Source organism: Bidens hawaiensis, unplaced genomic scaffold (assembly GCF_021521415.1).
Source record: "Bidens hawaiensis isolate Kalapana, Puna unplaced genomic scaffold, B.hawaiensis_p1.1 tig00023874_1, whole genome shotgun sequence".
NCBI lineage: Eukaryota > Viridiplantae > Streptophyta > Magnoliopsida > Asterales > Asteraceae > Bidens > Bidens hawaiensis.
This window is the reverse complement of record NW_027493759.1, coordinates 125,514-137,513: the sequence shown is the minus strand read 5'-3', so window position 1 is coordinate 137,513 and position 12,000 is coordinate 125,514. Positions and strand designations below refer to the sequence as shown.

Here is a 12,000-nt window from a genome sequence, read left to right as displayed (position 1 = left end):
CTCTCTTTTTATTTGATGGTTGTTCTCCAAATCTGGGTAAGTAAATCATGGATCTGTTACTGGAGATGGTGGTGATGGTTGGTGCTCATTTGTTGGTGGTGGGTGGTGGTTTTTAGAGATCGTGGTGGTGGAGAGAGATGACAGGGGGTGGTGGTGGTGGAGATACAGATTTGAAAGACGATGATGGTGGTCAGGTTGGGGTTTAAAGGCAACGACAGTGGAGTTTATGTTGGGTAGTGGTGGTTAGGTCAGGCGGTAGTGGAGGTGATGTTGCGGTAATTAGGTAGATGGTAGGAGTGGTGCGACGGAAGCCCCAAATTTGTGTTTTCAGGTGGTAATCGGCGTTCAAATCAGGTGATGGCGGCATCGGTTTTTTTGGGCGGAATCCATAGTGTGTACAAAGAGGAGAGACAGAGAGAGAGTGTTTCAAGAGAGGGGACGGCAGCGCTTTGTTACCGGAAAAAACGAGGAGTTCGTTGGTTGGACGGTGGTGGTGGTGGTAGAAAGATGGATTGAGGAAGGAAGAGAGAGAGAGAGAGATAAAGAGTTAACCGGGTAAATAAATATCTTTATGTTTTATTTTTAATAATTATTTAATATATATAAATTTACGAAACTACCCTCATGTGCGATGCACATGACCAGATTTAACGAAAAAAATTAACTGAGTTAGTGCGAAAGGACGTGATAGAGTTTTTAAGCATAAAGGATGTTTTCTGCTATTTCTTTCGCCAAAGGACATCCAATGAAAAAACGTGCAAACATAAAGGACTAGTTTTGATGTTTTGTCTTTTATATTTGGTATCAATTTGTTCACAAGTGATCCAGCCCCTATGGCAGGGTGTGACAAAAGCATAGTATCCGGTAGGGGTGTTCACGGTTCGGTTTGAAACCGTAAAGCAGCCCAAAAAACCATTGGTTCGGTTTCACAGTTGTTTTTTTTTTCTTCAATTTTCGGTCGGTCAAAAATTCCAAACCGTATCTACCAATTTGGTTACGGTTTGTACCAAAAACCATTCGTATAAACCGGACCGGACTGTATAATATAATTTTATATTTAAATTTTTATATATTTTATATTATATATCAATATTTGTATTAAATATATACTGGCAATGCATATAATATGCATATCTTGGTTTATTTTTATATGCTTTAAATGGTGAGAGTTGAGTTTGGATTACACTTGGAGGTGGAGTTTGGATAACATATTTTTGAACAGCAACAAATACCTTATAATGTTTTTTTGGCACCTTTTTGATGTACTATTACGACTGCTATCTGAGTTATATTTTCCGGGCAGCTTGTGTTTAAATATGGCTGTGGTTAATTGTATTTAAATATGTTAAAACTTTTGCAAATTATTCACAGCCTAATACACCCAAACCGTGAAACCAATCGGGAACCAAACCGTAATTAACGTTTTGGTTCGATTCAGTTTAAAAGTTCCGCAGTTTGGTCTTGGTTTACAAAAATCAAAAATCGTTAGTAACGATTTGGTTCACGGTTTGACCCAAAAACTACAAAAACCGGACCGTGAACATGCCTACTATCCGGATAACATACAACATGAAGCGATAAGAAAACTATAGGATATCTTCTAAATTCATTGCACGTACCGGTACCAAATCCTATATATAGGTATTGCTTAAATGCTCTTTCACCAAATTTCTGTTCATATCTATATGATATCTACTCAATTCACTACATATATCAAAAGATGACAACTCAATTCACTTAGAAAACTCATTCACATTCTAAATCAGTAAAAAAGATTTGTTCTTTTCTCTCTAGAAATAACAATGACTAGTCACTTTCCCGAGGAGTTGATCTTTGACATCCTTTCAAGACTACCATCAAAATCACTTCTTCGTTTCCGGTCAGTGTGCAAATCTTGGCGTTCTTTGATTTCTTCTAATAAATTCAAACTAATGCACCTCAAAGTTTTCAACAATTTAAACCGACGCAATTTATTCGACACTTTGATGTTATTGGGAACAAGGAAGTGTATAGCGTGCATTTTGACGATGAATCTTTATCCCTAGACCCTGATACTCTAGTTGAATTTCCTTTCGACTATTGTAAAATTTGCCCCAAATCCTTTTTCAAGATAATCGGGTGTGTCAACGGTGTCATATGCCTCTCTCATGATAAATGTGAATCTAGACAAGATAAAGTCATTCTATGGAACTCTTCAATCAGAAAACAGTTGACTCTAACTCCCTCTATGTTTCACTCGAGCGATGTGCAACACTTGCGCCTTGTTTATGGGTTTGGGTATGACAAGAAAACCGATGATTTTAAGGTTGTTAGATTGGCTTATGATTATCGTCTATTCTCTACACCTCAGGTAAATGTTGCTTAACATAGTACTTACTAATACCGGTAGTGCATCACTGTTATTAGTATTAGTTCGTAACTGTTATTATAACAATAACAATTATTATTGATTTTGTTTGCTTTATTATTTTTATCTTTAGAGTCATGGTCTCATTAAGAGGCGGTCTCTCTATCTTATGGGATAGAGGAAAGACTTGCTATATTCTCGCCCTCTTAATACCCTACTTTATCTGGTGTAAACATTTTTTCTATTTATAACCTTTTCCGAGTCTTAATAGAATGATCACTATGAACTATTTGCTTTAAAAACAAGGATTGTCATGTCAAATGACATGTTAGCTTGTTTATATATAAAGTATAGAAATAGAAATTGGCATAAATTGTGACCATTTCAGGTGGAGGTGTACAGTGTCAATAGTGGACTTTCAAGAGTAGTGAGGTTTCCTCATGATTTGACCTTTTACTCCATGTGTCTCGATGCGTGGTCACAAGTGTTTATCGATCATATGCGATTGGGCAGTCGGGGAGTCAAATTCTTCGATCAGTACATTTGACATGAGTACCGAGCTTTTTGGTGTAATTGAGTTGCCAAAATATTTGGTCAAAAAACCCGCGATGTTTCTTAAGGTGAGTGTGGTCAGAGGATGTTTGGCTGTCATATATTCAAGTCGTGCTAGGTTGTCAGTTCCTGGTATATGTAGCTATATCATATGCGCTATGAGAGAGTATAAGAACGCGTCATCTTGGACATTGATTTATGACGTTCATTATCATAATGATATGGGGCGTGTTTTGCAATTGAGAGACGATGCAGGTATAATCATGGGATCTAGATATGGAGATTTGAAGATCTATGACTACAATGTCGGTTATTTTCTTAACTGGTACACACGGTTTGTCATTGAAGACGCAATTTATGTTGGTGGATACAAAGAGAGTCTAGCTTTGTTGGATGAAGGGCATGCAGACAGGAAGGATGATGAACATGTTGAATGATTTGACAATATATATAGGTACATACTACATAGTATGAAATAGTAGTATGCAGGGGTGAGAGTTAGTGAGAGCCCGGGGTGGCCCAGTCCCCCCTGTTTTTTTATAGTGGTGTAAATTTAACTATTATCACCCGAAAATATTTTTACGTAGTGTAAATTTACTTGTTTTCGGCTTAAAATTTGAGCCCGGTCCCTTGTTTATGAATTTTTAAATACATTTTGAGTCTGACCCCTCCGACAAACTCGTCCCAGCTTCGCCACTAATAGTATGTGTTGTCTTCTGTTTCATGTGTGGTTGTGAGTTTACCAACTCTTTTATGAGGTTTCTTTATGTCATGTTGTTAGTTTGTGATTTTTGATTAATGAAACACTATACAATTATTTAAAGAACAAAAACACAATATATACATACTATGAACAAAACAATGTGGGCCTTGTGAGCTGATTAAGTGGCCTAGGTAGTCGTGCACAAATCGGTTTTTTTTAAACCCGGAACCGGGTAGGAACCGGTTTTTTAAGAACCAGGTACAAAATGAAACAAAACCCGACCCGGTAGGCAAATATCAGGAACCAGTGGAACCGGGTAGGGTAGGAACCGGGTCCGGTTTATACCTGAAAACCGGTTCCGGCGGGTTTTCCTAGTTTAAATCATTTTTGACCGTTGGAAACCGGTTCCAACGGCTATTTTACCGTTTTTAGACCGTTGGAACCGGTTTTGAATGTTTATACCCACCCCCACTTACTATATATAGACATACTAGGTTTTGAACTTGTTAACCAACTCCCCGAACTTGTTAAACACTTCAATTTCTTGTTAAACCACTTACCATTACCAATGGCAACCAACGACGAAGTTGTTATGGTTATCGACACCCCGAGATGCCCCGAGGTTTGGGTTCACTATGACCTGTGTGTCATGACCGACACACAGGAGATGACGCGATGCAAATACTCCGAAAAGTTTTTGAAGGCGGCATCGAATTCCACCATTCGAAAGCATACCAATAAGTATTGCAAGGAAAAAAAGCATTTGGATGCCAAAAAAGGAGAAGCTGGGGAGTCGTCCGGCTCTACAAGTCAAGCCCCCGCCACCGGTAACAAAGCTTGATGGTCGTAGATGGCGGGACGAAAACAACGAACAATGTTTGTTATTCTTAGTTTTATGTTTAATAATGTTTGTACTTAATCGTTTTGCAATAATGTTTGTTGTTTAATGTTCTATAAATATATATATATGTTTAAAAGTTAGTTTTAAGTGTTTAAGACAAGTTTTTTATTTAACACAAACAAATAACACTTTAAAAAACTTGTTACATTAATTAATTGATTCGTGTTACATAATACATAAATGATTAGAACAAATACAAAAATGATTAGAACAAATACAAAAAATACAAATTAAAATTAGTCGAGTTCTACGACTTCATCTTCTTCACCCGAAGATTCTTCTTCCATCTCTTGAATTGGACGTTCAAGTGGTATTTCGTCTTCAAAGTTCGCCTTGTCTTGTATACGATCCACCGCGTCCAAATGATCCTTTAGGCAAATGCACATCTCTAAGGACTCGGGAGTGAGTTTGGTTCTTCGCATCGATAATATCCTTCCACCAAGTGAAAAAACCGATTCCGAAGCAACCATTGAAGCTTGGACGCTTAGCAAGTCACGAGACATGGCGGAAAGAATAGGAAATTCGTTTTGCTTTCCTTTCCACCATGCCAAAATGTCAAGGTTGCGAACGTCCTCGACCGTTGCACCTTCTCCATAGTTTGCTCCACTATATCGGCCAAGTTCACTAGTTGGTGTGTTACCCCTTTTCCGCTTAGCCACCGACTCACGAACCGCATTCATCATGTTTATAAGCTTATCCTTGCATGGCTTACTTGATGTTGCTTGCCTCACAAAAGTCGACTTTGAGCTTGGACCATAAATTTTGAAGTAATGGTCATAGATTTCTTGAAGGGATTTGTTGAAAGAACCTTTGCTTCCGTCGACGCCATTGGATCGATCTCGTGCGCATCCATGTTGTCATATATTTCCTCGATCAACGCCTCAACCCCGGCAACATTTATGTAGGGGTTTAAAGCGGCGGCACAAGTAAACACGGGTGGTATTCCTTCAAAATATTTTAGGAACTTCTTCTTCATTGGGTCAACAATGTGCTCGAAAAGGTCATTTTTGTTTTAAAAGTCTTTGAAATTCAAGGAGATGTTGTATAATTCTTGCAAAACCCAACAACTAGTAGGATAGTAAACCCCCGACAATTTAGTTGTTGCGATTTTAAAAACATCAAGATACTCTAAGAAGTAACCGATATTATCCCAAGCACCGTTTGGAAACATATTGGCTTCGCAACGATCCACAAGCGTTCTATGAAACGCTTGTATAGTTTGTTTTTGGGAAAAAGCACAAGCGAGCATATTACAAGTCGAGTTCCAACGGGTTGGAACGTCCCAATTCGGCCCCAAATATTTTCTATCCACCGACTTGCAATAGTTTTTGTATTCAAGATGTCTTCTTTTTCCACTTTTGAAAATATCTTGTAACATCAACCTAAATAATCTCAAACCGCCTTCCATGGTTTCGTTGTCAAGACCATCTTGAACAACCAAATTGATAATGTGGGCAACACATCGAGTATGAAAAAACTTTCTGTAGCAAAGTGGTGTATATTTTATATATAACTTGTCTACCGCTTTTGTATTGTTATATGCGTTATCAAACGACATTGAAATTTTTTTTTTCTCAAGTTAAAAGTGGTTATTACCTCATCCAAAATTTCAAACAATTTTTCGGCGGTATGTGGAAACGGAAAGTTTTCAAACGCAATGGTGCGTTTCATCATTTGCCAAGATACCAGATTGATCCAATGCGCGGTCACACAAAGGTACGATTCCGGTAACCCATGGGGTGCCGACCAAACATCGCTAGTTAAGTTGACACCCGTTTGTAAAGTGTCAAAAAAATCAATTAAATATTTTTTGGCACATTCCCACAACTTTAAACAATAACATCGAAGAGTGGTACAACTTACATGGGTGTAGCGCGGTTGAAGAGTCTCTCTAATCAAGGCCGTCAATTGAGGGTTGTCGAAGTGGTTTAACGGCAAACCTTGTTGAATCACGAACTTCGCCATCCTATCGTGAACCGCTTTCACGTTGTAACGAAATATTGCCCCATCTTTACCCAATTCGGCTTGGACCGTGGCGGGAACTTCTTTCAACGCCTTGCAAAATTTCTTCTCAATGTGCTTCTTTAAAGTAGAGTTTGAATTATGCTTTAAATAAGTGCCACACAATTTGCAACGAGCCTTAATGTCTCCATTAAGCAACTCAACCAAATCCCAATTTCGCCATACTTCTTCGTTGCGGTTATGAGGGAGGATCTTTGCAACTCCGACGTCATCTTCGGCATGAACCGGGTCAATAAAAACGGAATCGGTAGCCACCGCTTTTCTTTTGCCCTTGTTTTTGCCATAATAACTAGTTATCGAGTGGTGGTGGAATGGAAGTGAAAAAAATTGGAGTGTAAAGTGTAAACCGATTAGTTTGCTTGATGTTTTTGAGTTGGAATGATAAAACAAGTGATCATCCAACCCTTTATATAGTTTTTTAGCTCAAAAACCGGTTCCAACGGTAATATTACCGTTGGAACCGGTTACAACGGCTCTTTTTCGTAAAAAACCCAGCGGAACCGGTTATTTCAGGTAGGAACCAAAATCGGGCTGGAACCGATTCCGGGTGGGAACCGATTTTTTGACAAATACATGGGTCCGGGTAGGGTTATCCGGGTATTATAATACCCTAACCGGGTATGGGGTATACCGGGTGCGAATCGGAACCGGTTCCGAGTCGGTTCCACCGGTTCGGGTCCGGAACCGGTTTTTTTGTGTACGTCTAGGCCTAGGTGATTGTGGGCTTGTAAGGAAAATAATAATGTGGGCCTTGCACTTGGCTGTCCACGTAGTAAATAAAAGAAAAGGCACACGATAATTCCAATTTCAAAGGAGGAGCAACAAAATGTAAATTTCAGTTGGTTCGTTTCCAGGTTGTGGGCACGCCAAAGTGTTTGTTTACTCGTTTGCTCGTTCACTCTTTGAGGTTTGGCTAATTAACTCAATGAAGTTTATTACTTTTATTCGTTATTATGATTGGCTATTTTGATTGTAATATCTCAGGTGCAGAGTTCGTGTGAGTAACCATTTCATTCTTATTGTTTTTATATTTGGACTGAATTTTGTGGGCATATTAAGCCTTTTTGGATTCAATTGTCTGTTCAATTTATTTAATCAGTTTGGCTATGCTTGATTAACTCAAATCAATTTTTCTCGGTTTCTTTTCATTGGAAATAACTTGCTATTGGGTTGGTTAATTAACTAAACTTGGTTGAACAATTTAAACAAAATCACCACACTCCATTTAGATGACTCAACCGCTTCATAGATTCTCCAACCAACTTATATTTTTGATGTGCGAACAGTTACCAACTTCGGCACCTCAACAGATCAATGTTTGGTCCAATCGAATGGGCTACTGGCGGACTCGGCAACAATAACATGGGAGGATACTAATACTTCGACTTTACTAAAACAGTTTCCCGATTTGCAATTTGAAGAAAAGGTGAAGGTTAAACGTGGGAGTAATGTTGCGAATTGCCCAGCCACAAGTACTAGCCCATTAAGGCAACTAAGTACTAAGCCTAATTATGGATTTCTTTCTACCATATTGACTGCTCTTTCCTTACAGCTGTCGCCCCTCCTTTTCATCTCTTGTTTGTTCTTCGACACAACTTCATTTGTTTATTGAGCCTTCGAAAAGACGACAACAAGCTTGTTTGCTCGTTTGTGAGGTCGCCGCTAGTGAGTACGAACGCACGGACAACAAGATTCATACATTCTTTGCTTCGATGGTTTTGAGTTATCTTGATTAAAGATTCACAGACCTGATTTGTTGAATGTATTAACAGATTTTGACATTACATGTTGAATATCTGAACATATTTGAATATATTGGACCATATTTGGAGTTAAGACTTTTATTTGGTGTTAGATCTGGTGTTGAATATATGAACGCATTTGGTGTAAAAAGAATTTTATTTTGAATCAATTTTTGCTTTTTTAGAATTTCGGATTCGGACAGTGAAATCCACTATCCGAAAGGTTCGGATATCCAAAACTCCAGATATCCGACTTTGAACACTCCTAATATAAATAGTGTCAAAAATGTGTCGGATTTTCGGATGCAATTCCAACACAACAAGCTAATTTTATAATTATATTTTTTAATATGTTTATCAAAATAATAATACAAACTATGTTGGAAATTTGTCGGAAAATGCGTAACGTCGATTTAATTTTTAAAATCCGACACATTCAACGTGACATTTACTTTGTTGAAAACGCGTAGCAAATATGTAGCAACTTGCTATACATTTGCCATGCATTTCTAACGCAACATGTATTTTATAGAAAATGCAAAATGATTAACAAGTTGCTACGCATTTCCAATGGCTTAAATATGTTTTGTTTAACGAGGCTCCAACGTTTGTTTTTCTCATCCATATTTTGTATAACTTTGCCATATACTTTCATTTTTGTAACTGAAACATATTATACAATTACGTACATACATGTTTAACATTACAGTTATGCTTATAGAATTAATTATAATAGGTTGCTTTAAGTTATAAGTTTTAATGCACTCACATACGTATGTGAGCATATCATATGTATAAGTTTGTGTGAAGTAAAAGTATTCCATGTATAATGAAGTTGTGTAAAAGTTGGAATAAGAAAAAAACAATTTATGAACCTCAGAAATCGAATAAGAATATCATATTGTTGAAAATGCGTAGCAATATACAGCAACTTGCGCACTATACATTTTTTACACATTTCCGACGCAATGTTTATTTTATAGAAAAAGCATAGCAAACAAACGTGTAGTAAGTTGCTATACATTTGCTACGCATCTCCAACGGCTTGAATATGTTTTTTGTTCAACGAGGCTCCAACATTTGTTTTTTCATCCATATTTTATATAACTTCACCATACGGGGAGTACTTCCATTTTTCTAACTCATACTTATTATGCAATTATGCACATACATGTTTAGCATTAGAGTTATATATACTTATAGAATTATAAGGGGTTGTTTTAAGTTATACGTTCTAACGTACATATACGTATGTGAATGTATAATATGTATAAGTTTGTGAAATAAAAGTATTCCATGTATAAGGCTATGTGCTACCATATCGTTAAAGGGCGCCAAAGATGGCCACGTCGGAGGGCGCCAAGGTGGAATCCCGCCACACACTGGCGCAGACGGGGGCGCGGGGCGGTGCCCGGAGGGCGAGTCGCGGGCGTGGGGGAGAGATGATGATTCTCTTTTTTATTTTAGTTTTTGTGATTGGCTTGAAGATGGAGATCATCGGCATCCAAGTCAGGTTTGTCAACAGCATCTCCAGCAATGATAGTGTGATTGATACGGCTACGGCGCTGCTAAGAAACAGAGTGTGGACCGTGGACGGTGGACATAATATAACCTATATTAAAACTAAATGAACTTGGGCCTCTACAAAACTTAAATGAGCCCAATGTTTAAAGAAATTCATCTAAAAATGTGGTAAAAGTTAAAAAGAAAGAAGAGTAGGAAAATAAAACTAATCCGTAAAACTTCAACCAGTGATTTTATCATATATTTAATCTTTCTTTATCACTTCAACTAGCTTTTGAACCCGTGTATTACACGGATTTTATCAGATGATAAAAATAAATAAGGTCTGTTATTTCAGTTGTGATTCTCAAAATATTTGTGAATTAATTTAATGTAGACTTAATAGAAAACACAAACAGAGTTAACGAAAAGTACTAAAATAGTATGATTTTGGAAACACCAGGTGTTGATTTGCAAAAAAGTAAAAAAAAAGTACTAAAGTTGTGTAGTTGGTCAAATCTTAAGTATGAAAATGACACTTGATTCAATAATGAATATAATCTACACTATGTTATAACCCATTTGACAAAATGGTTTGACCCATGACCCATGAATAGCTAGAATGAATGAGATGAAAGATTAGGAATTAGTTGAAATGTGAGATTGACACCTAAGTTTAACATTTTCTTTTATTAGTATTTTAAGATAAGTGGTTTTTAATTTGCTTATTTACTCTTCCTCATATTTTGGGTTTTTTTATCTATTTTAATTTTATATTTTATGTAGACTTTAATGAAACTTTAACTTTTATTTAACTTTAAATGTATTTAATAATAATATTTAATTACATTTGTTAATATATAAACTAACATAAATAAATAATAATAATTAAATAATGATAACTTAATCATCAATTAATCTGCCAACAAAGCCCCTTCCATTACACTCATTTTTTTGTATTTATAGGTGAGAAAAAGTGTGCTTATGTGTCACCTACGTGGCAGTACTTTTTTCTCACTGAAGTCTCCAACGAAGCCCTGATAACACATAGTCTAATGAAGTAGTGTAAAAGATGGAATAAGAAAAAACAATTTATGAATCTCGGAAATCAAATAACAATAATAGATTGTTAAAACTGCATAGCAAATGTGTAGCAACATACGGTATGTGATATTTGACTTTGAAATTGGTAAACTTTGCTTATGATAATCGTGAACTTTTTCCCAAAAAGAACTTTAAAATTTAGGCATTTTTATTAAAATAAATATGTCATTTTTATTACTCTTTATCCGTCCAACGGACAATTTTTGTTTAGGCGTACCTTTTTTTGTTGGCTATAGTTATTCACACACCCCTGTCTAATCCACACCCCCTTTAATATGGGGTTTCATACGATAGTATAGCCCCTATACGATCGTATGTAGAACCAAAAGATGTATGAATAACATATCCCTTTTTGTTTCCTACTTGTACCCCAGGTTAGCAGGCTTGAATTAGTGCTTGAGAGTGTGTAAAGACTTTTGACATTTAAGCATGTAATATTAGAACTTTATATCTACAGTTGATGTACAAATAAAATTAGCGTGCTAAACGTGAGAATCAAGTAGAGTATTTATATATACAAGTAGAGTAATTATATAATTATATAATAGAGTAATTACGTAATTATTCTATTATGTAATTATATAATTACTCTACTTGTATATATAACTACTCTACTTGATTCTTACGTTTAGCACGTTAATTTCATTTGTATTTGATCCAAATCCAAGTTATATAACAAAGTGTGTAAGGGTCTGTTTAGTATAAGGCAATGGATTGGACAACATAATGGAATAAACGTGGTAATGGAATGGACAAAGGAATGGAATGAGTTATTACCATTCCAATGAGATGTTTGATTACTACATGGGAATGAAATGAATGATTGCTTGTGTTGTTTGATAGGTAGGAAAAAAAGAAAAAATAAAATTAAAATGGTAGTAAGTGGCGGTTGTGATGGTGGCGGTCATGGCATTGGTGGGTGGTGATAGTGGATGGTGGTGGTGGGCAACATGAGATAATGGTGGTTGTAGGTGGGTGGTGGTGTTGGGGGTGGGCGGTGGAGGTGGTAGGAGGTGGGCAGTGGTGACGGTGGACGTCGGGTGGTGGTGGTGACGGGCGGGGGCAATGGTTGATGGTGGCGGTGGTGGGCGGCTGGCACTGATGGTGATGGTTGGTGGTGGTCATG

At 36.9% G+C, this 12,000-nt stretch overlaps 2 pseudogenes across 1 annotated transcript in view; both read left to right on the top strand.

Moving 5' to 3' along the window:
• The window catches only part of LOC143568289 (cellulose synthase A catalytic subunit 1 [UDP-forming]-like), a 209,075-nt pseudogene that overhangs the window by 109,247 nt on the left and 87,828 nt on the right, over nt 1-12,000 (top strand). The window lies entirely within an intron of this gene.
• On the top strand, nt 1,803-3,357 carry LOC143568267 (F-box/kelch-repeat protein At3g23880-like; annotated as a pseudogene).